The sequence below is a fragment of the Lagopus muta genome, chromosome 7 (assembly GCF_023343835.1).
Source record: "Lagopus muta isolate bLagMut1 chromosome 7, bLagMut1 primary, whole genome shotgun sequence".
In the NCBI taxonomy this organism is placed as follows: Eukaryota; Metazoa; Chordata; class Aves; order Galliformes; family Phasianidae; genus Lagopus; species Lagopus muta.
In genome coordinates this window covers 2,788,667-2,807,993 of record NC_064439.1, presented here as the reverse complement: position 1 = coordinate 2,807,993, position 19,327 = coordinate 2,788,667, and the positions used below count along the sequence as shown (strand labels likewise).

General features: G+C 43.6%; 1 long non-coding RNA gene across 1 annotated transcript; it reads right to left on the bottom strand.

Annotated features, from left to right (window-relative positions):
* Window positions 1-488: 488 nt before the first annotated feature.
* LOC125696230 (uncharacterized) lies at window positions 489-17,374 on the bottom strand. Its single transcript, XR_007378235.1, has 4 exons — window positions 17,273-17,374; window positions 5,574-5,612; window positions 1,629-1,709; window positions 489-1,312 (listed from the first exon to the last, which is right to left on the bottom strand). It is a non-coding gene; the product is annotated as an uncharacterized LOC125696230 (long non-coding RNA).
* Window positions 17,375-19,327: the final 1,953 nt, after the last annotated feature.

Genomic DNA, 19,327 nt, shown 5'->3' with positions numbered 1-19,327 from the left:
TTTCTTAATTGTCCATTAGAAGTTTCTTGTGCTTTTTTTTTTTATGGAGCAGAAGGCACTTGCCACTGATTGAGATTCAGAACAATTCTGGATCTGGTTGAAATTAGATGATCTTTGAGGTCCTTTTCAACCCAGGCCATTCCATGATCACTAGTCAGAGCCAGAATAGTAGTCTTGTGACCAGAATTCAAACAGAATAGAGAGGAGGAGGGAAACAAAATGAGAAACATACTGTGATTCCCTCCTGCCCGCATGGAGCCTCACAAAGCTCAGAAGCAAAGAGCACTTTTCATGGCCACCCAAAGACATACCTACAGGTAAACAAAGAGAAAAACAAAGTGAAAGCCAATGAGCCCCAAAATAGGCTCTTTGGGGAGGAATAACCCTGTACACCAGTACAGACTGGGGGCTGACCTGCTGGAAAGCAGTTTTGTGGGAAAGAACCTAGTTGTCCTGCTGGACAACAAGGTGACCATGAGCCAGCAAAATGTCCTTGTAGCCAAAAAGGCCAATGGTACCCAGGGGTGCATTAGGAAGAGCATTGCCAGCAGATTAAGGGAGGTAATCTTCACCCTCTGTGGAGGCCTCATCTGGAGGACTGGGTCTAGTTCTGGGCTCCCCAGTTCTACAGAGATATGGAATCATTGGAGAGAGTCCAGTGAAGGGTTACAGAACTGACTGAGGACCTGGAGCATCTCTCCTACAAGGAGAGACTGAGGGAGCTGGGCACAATCATTATGGAGAAGAGAAGGCTGGGAAGTATCTGGTCGATGTATAGAAGTATCTGGAGGGTGTAATGAGGATGAGGTCAGTTTCTTCTCAGTGATACCCAGTGATAGGATGAGAAGCAAGCAGCACAAACTGAAACACAGGAAGATCTGACCGAACATGAAGAAAAAATACTGTGAGGGTGATGGAGCACTGGAACAGGCTGCCCAAAGAGAATGTGGAGTCTCGTTCCCTGGAGATATTCAAAAGCCTCCTGGACACAATCCTGGATATTGAGCTCTATGGAGCCTGCTTGAGTAGGTTAGACCAGATGATCTCCACAGGTCTCTTCTGAGCTCAACCAGTCTGTGATTCTGCGATGCTGAAGTGAAAATTACAAGTTTAGTGTCACAGGTTTATCTCTGGTCACCTGCAGGTATATAAGTTTTCAGTTCAAGTCCTAAAGCAAGAAAATATGCTGAGCTGTCAGAGCACCTGTAAAATTGCTCTGAAATTCCTCTCATCAGCTTTCGTATCCATGATTTCTTGCAGCCAGGAGCTCTAAACTCAGTAGCGCTCTTGGGAAAGGCAGCAACTGGACAAACTAGAAGGAATCAATCACAACTTTTTAGAGATTTCAAGAAGGTTTTTAAACATTTTTTCTCCTAAGTTTCTCCCTCCCCACCTCCCTCCAAAAAAAAAAAAAAATAAAAAAAATAAAAAAAATCACATAAATCTCTTTCATTTCTTTCAAATCAGGTTCCAAAATGACATGCTGAGATTTAGGAGAAAAAAAAAAAAAAAAAAAAAAGGAGGAGGAAATTTGAGGATTTTCCCACCCCACCCCACTTTCAACATTTTCCAAACCTTTTTACTACGACGGCCTGAGAGGGCTTTTTATTTTTACAGCTGCTGCATACCTAGTTCTCCTCGCTGGACGACGCACACGCAGCTCCAGTGATTCTAATCTTTTCATTCCAGGAAAGGAACCAGCTGTAAATCTATTGAAGCAAGATCAGGATACAGCACCAGGCCTGTTGTTCTGCCCTCCCGCTGGTTAAGACTTCCCTTGAACCTCTCCCACACTCAGTCGTTCTGCCTGGGATCCTGGAGCCTCTGTTTTAAGAATCCCTTCCCACTCTGAGATCCCACAGACCCAACCTCAGTAGACCTCTAAAGGCAGCAATTTGATGATTTTCATCACCCAGTGAGATACCCTTGCAAAGCCATGGTTGAGTCAGGTCTGGGGAGGGCTCAGTCTCTCTCACCTTGAAAGCATCCAAGAGAGGTGCTACTTGTGCATCCTTTGCTGATTTTGACACAGATAACAGGAATAAGTCTAACCCATGCCCACTCCCTGTCCCTAGGTGATGTAGTGAATGCATTCATTAGGTTGATGCAGAACTTGATGGCAGGGCTCCTTCACTCCAAGCAAGGCTGCCTCTGTACCTTGCTGACATCACATCAGCTTTCCACTGTTTGATAGGCTATAAGGACAACAAAAATCTCAGCACTTTTTAAAAATATCAGATCAGTGATTGCAAAGAGAGGCAATTTCCACCCATGGAAAAATACCCAAGGAGTCACTGTGTGGTGGTGACAGCATCATTGCCGGGATGGGTTTTTCCCCAAATCTTCCTGGTAATACAGTGCCGAGTGTACACAAACACTCACAATGACTGCCTAGCAACATCTCCCGCCAATCTGGGCAGTGGTAGAGCAAATAAAAATGTGTGTTGCACTCTCCAGCAATACTTGCAATGAAAATGGGTCATCAAGGAACAGTAAAATTTGTTTTGGGAAGAGGATGAGGCAGTTCTGCAGCAGAAGGCAGCAGCAGTTTCCACAGGTCAAGAGACTTGCAGGATTATTTCGACTGTGTGTTGTCCTCTTGTATTCCATCTCAACCATAAAATAGGACTATGGGCATGCAGCATGGAAGGAGGCTATTGCTCTAAGGGACATGGAATGAACAGGCCCCGAAAGAAGAAACCCCAGAGCAGCCCTGGGGCCCATTGGTAGTGCCCAACCTAAGCAAGAGAGAGCTGCCCTAAGGGCTGTCTGTAGCTTAGCCTGGGCTTTGTTCCCTCAGGGCACTCAGTCATGGTTGATTTTGGTGGCAGTTTTGGAGGTGGCAATGCCTTTGCCGTCTAGGGGAGAGCAGTCCAGAAGGGCATTAGACATCAGAGGGTTGGTGCATCCATCCAATCCTTCCCTTTGCTATGCAAAGATATGCAAAGGGATCAATTCTCATTTAAAAGTCACTTTGCAGTGAGATTGGATGATACTAAGCAACCACACCATCATTTAAAAACAAAAAGCTGTTTCAGTTTTCTGAGAGGCCACTCAGAAGCCTTTCTTCACTGGAGGACAGTGGCAGAGGTGGGCATGTGAAGTGGAACAGTCACCATTTGCCACCAGTTTAGCTGAAAGCAGACCTATAAGGTCTGTTTTTTCTCAGATTCAAGGTATTGGACTGACTCAAAATCCAGGTCTTATTATGAGAAACCTTAACTGAGTGAGTGTTAATATTTCCTAGTAGAAGACAGTCAAAGATAAGGCACCTTGCATCTTCCTAACAAGTAGTTAACAAGCATGGAAAGCCTTGTAAGTTATGCTTGGAAAAATACATATATTTGACACTTGCAATTAATTGTGAAATGACTGCTATTGGCTAGGTCCTCCTACAGACATGCTTCTTTCTATTGCTTTGGAGGATACACCACTGGCATGACACCCTCAGAGAGTAAAACAATGTCAGACCTCAGATATTCACTGGCTGAAAGATGGAAACCTACATCACAGGCCCTTGTATGGAACAGTTTAGCTAAAAACATTTCTTCTACTCCCATCCCCAACAGCATTTCAGCTCTGGGATTAATACCCACCTCAACATCCAGTAGATAAAATGGCATAAATCTATAAGCAGGGGACCTGGACCACACAACACAGATTTCCTGGTCCTGCATCCACCAGCCCTTTATCTGCAATTCGTATTTCCTGCTCCTGTCCATGCTGTAGGCATTTCTGTTGTATAAATGTCAGCTGAAAGTGACACCAACTGCTCCACAAGCTAAAGAAGCAGTTTTTAAGCACAGATCATAAATATCATTTCATACATTTGGCTGTGTCTGGGCCTTTCTAGTCATGATACGGCTCCCTCCTCTCCATGTCTGGAACCCACAACTCGTCCCTATGTCTTTGATCCTTTTGTCTCAGCTAAAGAAAGCCACACTGATATATAAAGCATGTGTGATACATCAGCCTAGTGGAAAGCTCCTTCATGCATTAGCCATCTTCTGGAGGAGTGAGATTTTTGTGGTATGACCCACAGAGCCAAACCTGCCAGCATTCCCTGGAAAGCAGGAATAAGGGGGAAAAAATCTGAGCTCATTATTTGAGACCTGATCATATTATTATATAGATGTAAATTATTCAGTAAAACATGCACCCGATTCATTTCCCTACTGCTACCCTGGAAAAGGGGCCCTGGGGGCTGGATGCTGCCATGGGGGCATACCAATCCATTTGGGAAGCAGGGAGTGGGTTTGTTCGTGCTGGTGAGCAGGAACATCTGGAGGGGAAGGAGGGTGCATTCTCGAGCAGAGCAACAGCTGGCTGCCCTGAGCGTCCACCCCAGGCACAGCTGGCACACAGACAGCAGCACTGCAGCAGCACTTCTGCCTCCCTCCCTCCTTCGGCACTGCTTCCAAGGGCTATTGCTCTCACATCACATCCTCAGCTGCTCTGCAAGCTGCTTGTCACTTAGACCGTCTCTACATGGCAGTGGCACGACCCTGGCCTCTGGCCCGATGCGGTATAAGGACAGGGGGTGAGGGGGAGCCAGGAGGCATGAGTAAGTTCATTTCCAAATACAGCAGCACGTTGCTATCAGTGATTGCAGGACCGTTCATACCAGCAGCAGATAATTTGTGCATAATGTCATGCGACATTACTAATGCTGCTGGGTTCCCTCCCAAGTGGAATACCACCCCCTTTGAGGCAAAGCCCAGCTGGTATTTAACCACACAAAGGATCCCTATCAACCATTCCTTCCCCTAAAACTCTGATAAATCGCTGTCCTGTTCCCATGCAAGTCACAACAGCCTTGACAACCTCCCTCCTCCATCATCATTGCAGAAACCATTTTCCCCCAGTAACCACTGGTGTTCAAAGCCAGGCTGTAAGACCAGCTCCCCCAGGACACGCAGATGACTATTCTCCAAAAGAATCCCCATCACTACCACACCAGAGAGCTGGGGGTCAGGTCTCCGACCCATTAATCAAGAGCCTCCTGTGCTTGCCACAAAGCCACAGGGCCATTCAATGCTCCAAAGACTTCCTTAATTAAAACTAGAAATCAAATTCTCAAAATAGATATGATTCTATATTGGACCAAGTCCTAGATTTGGTTTTGATCTTTCGAGTCAAGCCGTCTCCTTGCCTTCCACTGGAAATCACTAACTGGAAGCTTTTGGCACCCAGTGCGGCAGGCTCATAATAAAAGTGCAAGCAGCAGACTAATAATTCCTGAAATCTGAAATGCTGGGAAAGAAGTCAATGAAAACTCTGGCATTTTAGTGCTCTTGCCCAAGTTGCTAGATGTGTTTGTCACCACAAAGTGTGGAGAACTGGTGTGCTGCAGAGCTCTCAGAGCACTCTATGCCACAAAACGCAAGCTGATTGCTTTAATGAAGACCTTTATAATCATAGACAACATTTTTTGGGGAGAGGTGGGAGCTGAGGAAAGACAACTGATTTATCAGATAGGCATGATGCCAGTTCAGAAACTGAAAATCTCTCCAGCACATTCTCCATCATTATTATAGATCAAATGATCGAGGGGGCACATTACTAACACTTACCTCTTTTTATTTCATCACTGGAACAACCCCTGGGAAAATCTGAGCCAAAGAAAAGATACTGTCAATCTCTGCCCTTACAAGGCAGTAGGTTAATCAGAGAGCCCTCCAAGATCAGAGAAGCATTAAGGTTGGAAAAGACCACTGTGATCACCTTGTCCAGCCAACCCATCCCCACCATCCCCACCAAACCATGTCCCTCAGTGCCACATCAACCCTCTTCTTGAAAGCCTCAGGGACAGTGACTCACTGCCTCCCTATGCAGCCTCTGCCAATGTACTGCCACTCTTTCTGAGAAGAATTTTTTCCTAATATCCAACCTGAGCCTCCCTTGTTCCACTTAAGGCTCTTACAATGCAATGCAATGTAGACATATCATCTAAGTCTTGGATTTGTCCTAATAACCAACCACAACCTGAGAGCAGCCTGAGCTCATTCCCTATTCCAGATAGATAAAATGGAACAGGATGCTCGTTGCATGAGAATTTATTTCAGCCCATGGCACTTACATCAGATCTGCCTCCAGCCCCTAGATGAGATGGGCATTTGGAAGCATTTTTTCAAGGGCAGATGTTGGTTTCTCTTGCTCCAAAGTTGTGAAAAAAATGTCAGATGTTAGGAAGGAGGTATGAGGGAAAGTGAAAAGAAAGATAGCTAGTCATTGACATGAGTGTAAAAAAGATAGCACAAGACAGTACACATATTTTTCCATTTTCTCTGTGCTGACACTCAAGTCTCAGAGCTTTAGACAGGAGGTGGTTTCTTGCACAGGGATCCTAAGTAGATAAAGCTGCCTATGTCTGTGGCTTTGGAGTCACAGAAGAACTGTTCATTGACTTCAATGAGCTTCACCTAAGACTAAAAATTCTGAGTGTCCTTGGGTATCAGTGAACGTAACACAGCCTGAGCTAAGGCATAATGAGCACACAAAAGTTCTGTTTCTAGTGATTCTGGGTTAACAACTGCCTTATCTTGGAATGCATTTTCAAACTGATGGTAAATCATATATTCTTTTTTTTATCATTATTTTTTATTTTTTGAAGCAGTGACTTTCCCCATGGCTTTGCTTTGCGTTGTTTTATTTGGTTTGCCTTGGTTTTCATAGAGGTTCAGAAATGGAGATGGCTTTATCCACAAACCCACACTTAATCAGGGTCAGAGCATCTTACTTCTTCCCGCTTCCCAACCACTGCATCAGTCTTTGCAAAGACCATTAATTAACCCCTTACCCAGACCACAGTTGGCCTTCTCTGCTGAATATCCTGACAATCAGTGCCAGCTGTTAAGGATGACACAGCCCTTGCATGTACTGAGAAATAGAATGAGACCACAAATCCGTTTCACATCACTCACCACTAGCACACTAAAGCCTTTGACCATCACAGCCAAAATAGACTGGCCCCAGGACTGACCCCTAGGGGACACAACTCAGCATCTGGCCTCCACCTGGACATAGAGACTTTGACCACAACACTGTTTGCAACCGTTCAGTCAATTCCTTATGAATTTGAACAGTCCACCTTTCAAATCCCTGACCTTCCAGTTTAGAGATAAGGATGTGATGTGGCACCATATCAAAGGTCTTGCAGAATCCAGGTAGATGATTTCTATTGCTTTTCTTTTGTCTAGAGATACCGTCACTCCATCAGATTGGTCAGGCACAATTTGCCCTTGGTGAAGCCATGCTGGCTGTCACAGATTACCTCCTCATCTTGCATGTGCCTTAACATGACTTCCAGGAGGATCTGCTCTATAATCTTCCCTGACATGGAGGTGAGCCTCACCAGCCAGTAGATCTCTGTGTTTTCATTTCTACTTTTCTTAAAAATGGGAGCAATGTTTCCCTTTTTCCAGTCACTGGGGATTTCACCTGATAACCACAACTTTTTGAATAAGATGGAGAGCAGCTTGGCAACCACATCAGCCAGTTCCTTCAGGACCCAGGGATGTATGTCATCGGGCCCCAACATGATGCCTTCTCTTTCATCCTTTCTCCCACTGTTCTGTTCCATTTGCAGAATCCTGATGCTGTATCCTACCCAAGGTACAGCATCAGAAGAAAAGACTGCTTGGCTTATTTGGCTCATCCTGAGCAAAATATGAGCAGATTAGTATGAACTGGTGCACACAACTATCATTAACCTGCCAAGTCTCCTTCATCTGGAAAGCCACCTTTGTCCATCACAGCTGAGTTATTTGTATGTATATTCAGAGCATGCTATCATATGAGCTAGTAAATTCCCAAGGAGAAAACCAGTCAGTAACACATAGCTGTCTTAAGTTAAATCCAAAACCTAGTGGAACAACATATGCACAGCAAACTTCTGCTCCCAATAGATAAGTAGTAATTTTTTATTTATTACTAGCTCAATTAGTAGCAACTCTGACAGGATTTTGCCAGGGAATCCAAGCTGACAGGCAATGGTAGAAGAAACTAAGAATTACAATATATCACCCACAGAATCCCCCATGACATGAGAAAATAGAAGAGTGCCTCTTTGCTGTTGCTAATGGTCAATTAGTCTTGTGGCTAATCAGAGGGTTTAAATTCTTCAGGCCTTCAATCCAGGACTACAATCTCACATTAAGAATAGCATCAAACTCAACAGTGTACACTGTACATGACATTCATGGAAACAAGTAGTTCTCTCAGACTAATAACTATTCTCTCATTCCTTTGGGTCTTGACATGCCGTGGCTTCAAACTCGAGTTATTTCGTGTTCATTTGCCTTCTTTGTGGCCCTGTGTGAGGTCTTTCTGGAGTTTAAGCTGGAGGACAGCCAAGGTGTCAAAGGGACACCTTTCCTCCAAGCTGTTGAGTGGAATGTCCTAAGTTTATGAACACTGGAGTAATTCTAGGTATATGGCCCTCGTGAGCACCATCAATCAGGGACTTTCATTTCAAACCCTCCCTACTTTTTATGGCACTTCCCATGGCTGGGTAAGAGGAATGCTGTCCCCCCACCCCCTCTCTCCAGATCACTGCAGTTTACTGAAGTTGCTGAGCTGGGTGCTAAGTTGTTTCTAATAACCAGCGGGGCACCCCCAGAAGATTCCTGATGAGGACTGTGGAAATCTGAGAATTAAAATAAGTAAAACAAACAAACAAAAAAGCAACCAACCAAACAAAAACACTTAAATATTCCAACCCAATATAAGGTTAATGTAAAACTAACTGTCTTAGTTAGTTAGCTGGGACAAAACATGAGTAAACTGTATGTGGCTATGGACCATTCACATGGAGAAATGCACTCTCCACATAAACTCACAGCACTGATAGGTGGGAGTCTGCAGGAAACAGTGCTAACATCTCAGGCACTTCTAAATGTACTGACTTACCTACTAATTTATTTACCTGTCACTTGCAAAGCTCTGGAAATTTTGGACATGGTTTAGCGGGCCATATTGTGGTAGGTGTATGGTTAGACTGGGTGATCTTGGAGGTCTTTTCCAGCTTTAATGATTCTAAATCAGTGCTGAACATAGTGATAATCTCAGGGAATATTATCTATGTTAAAATAATGTAAACAGGAAAAGAAATAAGAAAAGAGATTGAAATAACAGTTTAAGGTTTTTCCAAACACTAGAATTACTCAGTGTTAGAGACAGCAGGACCTATTCAGAGAGATGCTGATCACATACATCCATTTTTCTTAGAATACTATAAGAGTTCAAATATTCAAACAGGCATGAAGGCTATCAGAATAGGAAGAAAGACCCATTTTACAAAGCTGCTCATGAAATAACCAGAACAGATATAGTTACGATTATGTGCTATCTATACCATTTATTGGAGTTTTCCCTCCGTAATCAATCTCTGACCTGGCAGAATCATAACTTCCCATTAGACCACGTCAATCCTACTCAGACTCAGTGGCAGTTAACAAGACAGGCAGACCAACCTTCCTCTTGGGTTTACAGGCAGTCACTCTCTAAGTGTCTGCCAGGTTAAGAGTAAAATATTCCATCAAAGTTTGAAAATGTTTCCCAAGAAGTTTGCTATGGATTGGTGCTTGGGGAAACAGATTGAATAAGAAAACAAGAGCCGCAGGCCAGTCTATGATACTGTCCATGGAGTAGAACTATATTCAGTAGCCTCCTCTCCTTCTTATCTTCTGTGCTGTGCATCAATTTGGCTTCCTGAAAGGCTCAGCTGACTGTCACCCTAGACAATGTAATCTACTGATGGTACAGGGAGGACACAAAAGCACTTTGAAAGCATCTACATGGACTTTAAGGGAAGAAAAATAAAGTAAAAAGAAAGAACAAAAGAAAAGAACTCAGGGCTGTATTTCCAGCAATTCAGACCAGCACGCTAGGTCCAAATTCAGTCTGCTTCATTTTAACATATGGCTCAGACCTGTGTATGAAACGTGCCTTCCAAAGAGCACGTGTAACTGTAGTCCTCAGTCCTAAGATAGGACTCCTTTCCTGGATGAAGCAGCAGAGCAGTGTGAAGGAGCAATGAGGGCAACTCCTGGGGGCCATGAGCTGCAGCAGTATGAGTCTGATCCTGCACATTGCTCCTGGGTGCCCTGGAGAGCCTGAGCCTTCTCAGTACTCCCAGGGAATAGGAAAATGGATCTCAGCAGTGCAGGATCACCTTCCTACGTAAGATTTATTCTTGCCAGTCCAGAGCCCTCCAGAATCAAGTCTGTGAGATACCCCTGGATTCAGCAGCGTACCCTCTTAGGCTTTTCCACCTTCCTGCTCTACACCACAACTCCTTTTCTTACTTAGCCTTCTGCTTTATGCCTTGAGCTGTCTCCAGCAGTGGTTGAAATGGCAGAGGATTGCCATCGTCTGACGTGGAGTTGGACAACACAGGACCAAGGTGCACACAGGCATTCTCCCCAGCAGCACTGCTCCTCCTCCAGCCTTCCCAGGCATCCATCTCCCAAGGCTACAGTCACTGGCTTTGTCCAGCTATTCTGCTGTCTTGAAGGAAACAAGGAGGGTATTTTCTTTGCTAGTCCCTTAATTCCATCAGCAAACATTCCCTCCCATACACACATACAAAAAACCATGAGCTGGGAAGAATTGCTCTATGCACCATCTTGCATTTGCCAAATGGATTAGCTAATAATTGCTGGGTGTCTCAAATGCAAAAGGGCTCCTGAGCAGGACAGGGCTTGGCCTGTATTTACTTTATTTATCATTATTATTTCCCTCCTCCTTTCTCACCCTTGACAAAACCCTGATCTGCTTCCTAAATCCTTTCTTTTGGGAACAAGGGAGGGACATGGGGTCTTTTATTAGCAAAGCCTGAGAGCCTAAAAGTGAGTTTGGGAGGCAGGATATTGACCTTTGAGGCACCTAATGCTGTATTACAAGGTCTAATCCTACATTCCAGTGCGGCCTGAAAAATGAGGAAAGGAGGAGTAGAAAAGAAGATATCACCCACTGTGCAAAATGCATTCACTCCAAATGAAACAGAGGTCACTGCAAGGGAGGTGATGAGACAGAGGGCAAAAAGGAGACAAAATAGATTCAAGTGCCTTTTTTTTTTTTTTTTTGAGGATATACAGAAAACTCTAAAGTGCAGAGGGTCTCTAGAATTATTTATCGAACGGATGATTTCAGTCTCCCTCCTTCATATCACTCGCCATGCTCTGCCAACAGTTATCTACACATAGCTGCCATAAAGCATTTATCACACAAGCAGTGGGGCCAGGGCAATTGTGGTCCCCACCAGAGCCAGGGAGCACACAGCAGTGTGTTGGGTAAGAATATTTTTGAGAGGTAGGCACAGGGGAAGCAACAGGACTTCATAAAAACTCTTAACAGTGCTCCACTCTAGGCTAAAGTAGAATGACCAAAACTGCTCCATCCTGTCACCAATGGGATGATGGATAACACCATGAGACAGGTGAGGTTCTTCCTCTGTCCACATTACAGCAGCCAGCAGGATTCAACACCCAGTCTATCTCAACAGGTGACAGTGCTTGTTGTAGCCCTAGGACAAGCCAGGCCCTGTGATCTCACTGCTCAGATATTTTACTTCTCTATGTTGTAAGGATGTTGGGATCTGACATCATGCAATGACACATACCTGAGCCATAATGTCATCAGTATAGGTCTTTCTTTTTTCATAGTACTGCTGTGCATTCACACAGTAAAGTGGAAACAAAAGGAATCTTAACATGACAGGGATAAAAAGAACCCTAACCAATCCATAAATTAGAATGGATTAAAAAAAAAAAAAAAAAGGAGGAAAAAGAAGGGGCAGCATTTGAAAATACCTTCATATGGATGTTAATCTCATTAGTGGTGATTTGGAGTACATCTCAAGGTTTTGGTGTGCACCAAAACAAAGAACACAAACTTGAGAAAATGGTACCTTCAGCACAGTCTTTCCTCATTCTCCAGAAGTGCAGAGTGGGGTCCTGGAACAATGTGAATTGCTTTGTTTTCATTGGTGTCTTTTTTATGAGCAGGAGTGACAAACCAATGAACAGTGCTCAAAGTTTGACAGGACTTAGATATCTATTGAACCTCTAAGAGGTTTTACCTTGAAAAAATACTTTCTTAGGAAGAGAGATGTAAATAACTCATGAGAATTGATTTTCATAACACTGTTCAAAAAGAAAAGGAATGTTTTAGGATGAAAATTTCCTTCTCTGGCATGTACAGGGTGGAATGATTTGTGACATTCAAATCAATCTGGGGCAGAGAGAGTAAGGAATGGAATTAGCTCCTTGGTGAAGTTTAGAGTGCTTTTTAATTACAAAATTCTCTCAAAGACAAAGTCAGATCCCACATATTTTGTGTTCCTTGCAGGCTGCCTCTCTGCAGATTCACTGATACATGCTCACCTATAATCCCAGACAGCTAATAATTAGATTTCATTAATGAAGTCCCATGAAAGCTCCAAGCATCTCAGAGTCCCGACTCCCCCTGAAGTCTGAGGACAAGTGAGAAAATTGAGGTTCTGTCTTGGGACTTGGGAGCTGGGTGCAATCACCTACACAGCAGTCACCACTGACTGCTGTAAAATTGCTCTGAGTTCACATTCCTTGATCACATTCTTGCTCCTCTACACAGAAACCTCACTTATAAACTGTTATTCTCTTGGTTTACATTCACGTGAATTAAACAAAATAAACCAAAGCAAATTAGCCCTGACTAGCTTTGAGTTCACTCCCTTTTGCAAGACACACACCAAGGCTTTGCTGACGGCATCGTCAAAACCAAAAGACAATTAAATTCCCAGTTCCCTTTAAAACTAAATGATCCTCTCCAGATTGCAGGTTATGCTCTGAACCAGCCAGTGAATCCATCAAGGGACAGATAGAAGAGTTGCATTGTGGGACTCAGTTGCGCAGCTCTTTAAATGGTGCAAATCATCATTGGATGAACTTCCAGGGATCCTGACCTGACCTGATGGAATTTCTGGTTCAGGATCTGAACATTCTACTTCTTAGCTTAGGCAGGAAAAGTATGTTTGTTATTCCAAAGAAAAGCTTGTTCTTTTTTTTTTTTTTTTTTTTTTTTTTTTTTTTTTTTTTTTTTTTTTTTTTTTTTTTTCCCCTTCCTGGATTCACGGCAGCCAGCAAGGAGAAAAGAGGGGTTGGAGAAGCTCATTGCCTTGCTAATCTGTGGTTTGCAACAAGAGCTGTGGAAAGGCTTCTTGAAGGAAAACCAAACTGGCTCCAGGAGAAAGCCAAACCCAAGTGTTTGGGAGGGATATAGGAGAGAGGATGAAGCGTGGGGAGGGGAAGAGGTAAAGGAGGGTAATAAGAGCTGTGTGTGGTACTTCCACATAGAGAAAAACATCTTGAGGAATGGGTTTGGGATTCCTTCCTTTGGAAACATTTAGAAGAAAAAAAAAAAAAAAAGGAGCTGAAAATATCATTTAAGAAGAGGTTAGAAATGTTAAAAAGTTGAAATATGCCCCCCAAAAAACTTGAGGGTTTCTCTCATATCAGCACTCCATTTCCAGGAGAGCACACTGGGTTACATGACCAACAAATGCGTCCTGACCCCAAACACACCACAAGGATAATAGATCTTACATCGCACTTTCCTTTGGTAGAGTTCAGAACACTTTATGGGAGAAGTTATGTTTTCCACGAAAAAAAAAAAAATAAATGTTTTCCAACAGGAACTAGAACCAGGAAAAAAAAAAAAAAAAAAAAAAAACTTTCAGAATTTTTCCCTTTGAAAACAAAATCTAGAGGAAAAAAACATGTAGGGGAAAAAGTGTTTTGTTTAGAACCAAAACATTTCACTTCTGAGAGGAAAGCTGAGGCATGGGTAGGTTAATGTGGCTTGTCCAGAAACCCACTCGAGACTTGCACCTAGATCTCCTTAGCCACAAGCCAGTCTGCCTTAAGTTAAACTGCAATGTCAACAGAGATTTCAGACAAACATCGAAAAATGAGTGCAGTATTAGCAGCAAAGACGCCGGGTTATAAACCAGCCTCTTTGAAGATCCCCGTGCCCACACACATACTATTCATCACTGGCATATATAGCTGAAAAGCTGGCTGTTCCCAGAGAGGCCACTCACCTCTGTTATCCCCCCGGAATAACCAACCCACTTAGAGCACTCCTTGTGCAATCTGCTCGCCTGCTCTAATACCACAAGTACTACGTATGGAAGGTCAAGCTGAACACGCTCAAGCCATTGCCAGGGCTCTGAAATTTCTGTGTGCAACTTCTGTGAGTGAATTGCCCTGAATGACAGTGAGTTTCAGTCTCTCCAAGACCCAAAGATTTTCTCCGAAGCAAACGGCACGTTAATCCTGCGTGGAGCTTTTACGGAGCACACGGATCATGTCATGTATGGAGACTCTCAAGATGTCATCTGCCACTTAAAAGGTACTAAGAGAGCCAAGAATAGCAGAAACCCAGAGCAGCACATACCCTTGGGTACTCTACAGCTGTGCTCAAGTCTGGAAGACATGTAATTTTCACACTATTTCTCACCAACCTACATTCAGTCAACTCCATTTTCCCAGCTCTGTGGTCTAAACACACCAATCTCCAGTTTTCACTATGCTTTCTTGTTCAAATGAGCTTGCAGTACCCCTGCATAAGGCACTTTGAGTTCACTTTGTTTTTTTGCTCTGATTTATAGTGGCTTCAGGAATTGGCTCTCCTATTGATAACTAATTATGTAAGCAAAGAGAGGGAAACAAACTGGGAGAAGAAACATAGCTGGGTGAATGACAGTAGAGCAGTAGATGTGTCACTCCACTTCCTTTCTGCCTCCTTTTGTGGGTGAAGATGTTTTTGCAACCTTCAGCACTAGCTTTAGCTATTTCTCCAAGTTAACCATCCACACTCATATAGAAAATAGAACTAGGCAGGTTTTCAAGGGAAGCATTCACTCCAAGAAAAGAAGGAGGAATTATTTAGGAGGAAAAAAATATAATTTAAGTACTGTCAGTCATTAGCCACCATCTACCAGTGAACAGCATAACAGATTCCTATCTCAGCTGGAATCAGTCACATAACACTGATACCCTCTCAATAAATGAAGCAAATCTGTTCCAGATGAACAGAGAGATTGTCATGAATTTCACACCTAAAAACAGCATTAGGTGTAACTAATCTAAACTGTCACCAAACCTGAGAGAAGAGAATGCAGAAAATACCTTGAAAGGCAAGTTATTTTTATGGAATTTTGGAAATTGGAACAGAAATGCTGGACTTGCAGTAAGACCTAGAAATAAACCCAAGATTTGGTCTCCACATATGTTGATATGTCTTGTTACAGCAGCACTGCACAACCATGTCCCTATTGTGTGACCCTGCTCGTTAGATCTACTCTCTAGGGCTTTCAAAACAAACTGGGATCAGATCTTTAAGCCTGACTTTTCTCCCTCTTTACTGAGCTGGGCACTCGGCTTTTACTGAATGGCCTTTCTACATTTCTTCTGGGCCTCAGGAAACACTATTTTTTTTATTGCTGCTGTGCTCTTCAGCTGATTGGACTCCAGATCTACATGAAGTACCAGAACACACCATGGCAACAGAAGGGTTAACACAACACCCAAGGCATGCTTTCAACTTTCAAAGCAATTAAAAGCTGGACTTCTGCATGATTTACTGTCAGATACAGCGCTCAGAAATATCACCCCTTCTCATTCCAATGGCCAATAACTCACTGAATTCACATCCCCTCAGGTCCAAGAAATTCGGGTATCATGCTCTTGGTGCATTTATCTATAGGCTTTTTTGGTTAGGTTTTGTTTTGATGGTATAAGCCTTAAGTGAAGCTCCACATGAAAAAAAAAAAAAAAAAAAATCCATCAGCAACTGACAGCAGAGAGATAAACTGTAGATTAGTCATTGGCAGTCACCATATCTTCCAGACATGCCTTCTCCAGCCACCAGGTGATCAAGAGAATCCCTGTCTCCCATGATGAAATGAGCTCGTTACAGAGAAACCAATGCAATATTTGTCTCTGGCTAACAGCCCCTGTGGAGCATGAGAGATGAAAGCTGACTCCAAGGAGAAGCATGGAGTTCATATAACCTGTCAGAATGAGAACCTGTTTCTACCTGAAAGGAGACTGTGGCGAGATGGAGGTCTGCCTCTTCTCCATGTAACTAGCAATAGGACTAGAGAGAATGGCCTCAATTTGTGCCAGGGGAGATTCAGGTTGGTTATTAGGAACAATTTCTTCTAGGAAAGAGTGGTCAGATGCTGGAATGGGCTGCCCAGGGAGGTGGTGGAGTTACCATCCCTGGAGGTGTTGAAGAAACAATTAGATGTTGTACTGAGGAGCGTGGTTCAGTGGGGAAATACAGGTGATTCGACTAGAATCCTCTTAGAAAATGTCATCATTAAAAAAAATAAAAGAAAAAAGAAAAAAAAAAAGCCTACAGGAATGTGTCAAAGGCACAGGAAAACTAAAGAAACAACAATCTACCCACACATGTACTTTTCTCTAAACCATGAAAAAAATTTGGCTTGGACTGAACTGAGTTGAATATGAAGGCTAAAATCAGTCACTAATTAATGGTGTCTGGTTTTCTGGTATTTATGCACCATAAAAATTAATAAGGGATTTCTCTGGGAAAATAAACGGTTAGCTGGAAGGCCAGTTTTAGTCTTTGTTTTTTTCAGTCAGTCACAGCCACTCCGTGAGATCTCTTGAAACTTCAAGCTGGTTAATTCCCAGGAACTTTCAGTGATCTACCAAAGCCAGCTCTTCAGACAAGGACTTGATACATTCTCCCCGATATCCACATGCAGAGACTGGATCTGAAATTTAACTGCACAGAATTCATCGTCTCTAGCTACATAGGTGCAGAAAGAACAGGCTCTGCACTAATATTAACTTCTATCAGATCTGATGTACTGCATTCTGGCACTAGGTCTAGATACTAGGTTAATCCTTAAAACAAATGGACGTGGTATTAAATGCTGTACCTAAGCTGGAAAACTCTGCCTTCCAGAACTTTTAGCTGGTGCAGAGCTGCAGAAGCATAAAAGAAGGCTATACAGACAGCAGATACAGAGCACAAACACACTGCACTTGGCCTCACTGAGGGCACAGATATCTGAAGTTCCCTGCCTTCCTGGTGGAGTTCCCATGCTCCTTATCAGTATCCCAAGAGGAAAATCCATTGCACCACCACCACCACCCCACCCGGGGAAGCAGCACATAGCAGCTTGGGTGTCCTGGCAGAAATGAGCACATTGCATCCTGCTGAGCAAACCCCAGTGCAGAACAGCAGAACTCACCACAATAACCTGCTAGGCACGGAGAAAATGAACCCAGGAAACCACGTGTAGGTTTTCATGTGAAAGACCAGCACTAGCATCAATCCTTGCGTAGCAACTGGGAGCCTCAGCTGGAAGCTCTTAGCCAAATCTTCAGCTACTGTAAATCAGGATAGATTCTGACACTGACAGAGCTCTGCTAATTGACATCATCTGTGGATCTGGCCTTCTTTTTTTTTTTTTTTTTGCAGCTATCCTGGAATTGGTGACTTGAGCTTTTCCTGCTAATGAATCCGCTTCCTTCACTGGCACAGCATGGGAGGAGGAGCCAGTGGGCACTTTTAGGCAGCGAGGTCTTCTTTGAGGCCTGTGGAGAGCTGCAGGTGTTTGGCTTCAGATGAAAGGAGGAACTAACAATGCTGGTTTATTCCTGACATTAGCTCTGATATTTTGATGAAGTGTTTCAGTGATGTCAGAGCCAAACCTTAGGAAAAATATATATGTATGTAGTACACACGGTTTGGACCAGTGAATGTCTTAGAAGTACATGATTGTTTTGATTGCGTTGATTTAGAGCACCAGCAGTGCTGAATCATGTTCAGCCAAAGAAATATCAGGCAGACAAAATTTACTTTTCTCTTTGCAGAAAGAGGGAAGAAGAATTACGCTGAATCAAAAGATGAAAATATGCACCCATTCAAAAATTTCTTATTTTAATGATACTCTTTCTTAAGAAGGCAACCACAAAACACAGAGATGTTTAATGCATTAAGAACATAGTCTGCTGGACAGAATAATCTGAATTTAGTCAACCCACCAGCCTGCTTCTCACTGGGTGGGCTCTGGCTTGGGAGGCAGTAGGTTGTCACTTGATTCCATTAGATTAGGCCAATGTGCCACAGCCTTTATAAAATCATGAAGGTTAGAAAAGAACTTTAAGGTCATCAAGTTCAAATATCAGCCCACCACCATCATGCCAATTAACCATGTCCATAATTAGAGATGGTATCTAAAAAGTTTTGCTAGTAGATTGTCAGCATAAATGCTATGGGAAAACAGATTTTGATGAGAAAGCACAACAGACCTGAATGACATCCAGTACCACGTGCACTCAATGCACTCAGTCCTCAGCAAGTTTGCAGGCTAAGCTGAGTGGTGCAGTTGATACAACGGAAGGAAGGGATGTCATCCAGAAGGACCCTGACAAAGACAGAAGGTTGGCCCATATGTTGAACCCTAATGAGGCCAAGTGCAAGGTGCTGGCAATCCTAAGTATGCATACAGACTGGGAGAAGAACTCCTTGAGAGCAGCCCTGGAGACAAGGAGTTGGGGGTCCTGGTGGACAAATCTGAACATGAGCAGTGTGCACTTGCAGCCCTTAAGGCCAACTGTACCCTGGGCTGCATTAACAGAGGGGTGGCAGTGGGGAGAGGGAGAGATTGTCCTCCTCTGCTCAGCTCTTATGAGGCCCCATATGGAGTACTGCATCCAGGCCTGGTCCCCCAGCACAGGAGGGATGTTGAGCTGTTGGAGTAGGTTCAGAGGAGGGCCACGAAGATGATTAGAGAGCTGGAGAACCTCTGCCGTGAAAGCAGGTTGAGGTTGCTGGACTTGTTCAGTATGGAAGACAGAAGGCTCCAAAGAGAGCTCAATGTGTCCTTCCATCCTCCCTCCAACAGATGATGCCTGTGGAGCTCTACTTCATTTTGGGTATGGGAGGGATGTGCTCAGGTTTCTGTATGTCCTCAGCCTGTCTTGAAGTCATCTGTTCTTGTGCAGTTATGTCATGGACCTTCATTTCACTGTTACTTCATGGCAAATTCTCAGAGGAGGCTCAGGTTTGTCTTCATGCAGAGTAAGAATAAACATGCAAGCTCAAAAAACAGCAGCATACTTATGGCACTTGAAAGAAAACCAGTTTCCTGATCGTGCTATTTATATTTGCACCCTGTTTCCACTTAAGGCAGAGGCTCACACAGCCACGCAGGCCAAGTCTTGGTGGCACAGAGCTGGAAGAAAGGTTGTGATTGTGGGCCCCAGTTCTGCTGAGCATTCTGGGCACAGATCAGAGCTCA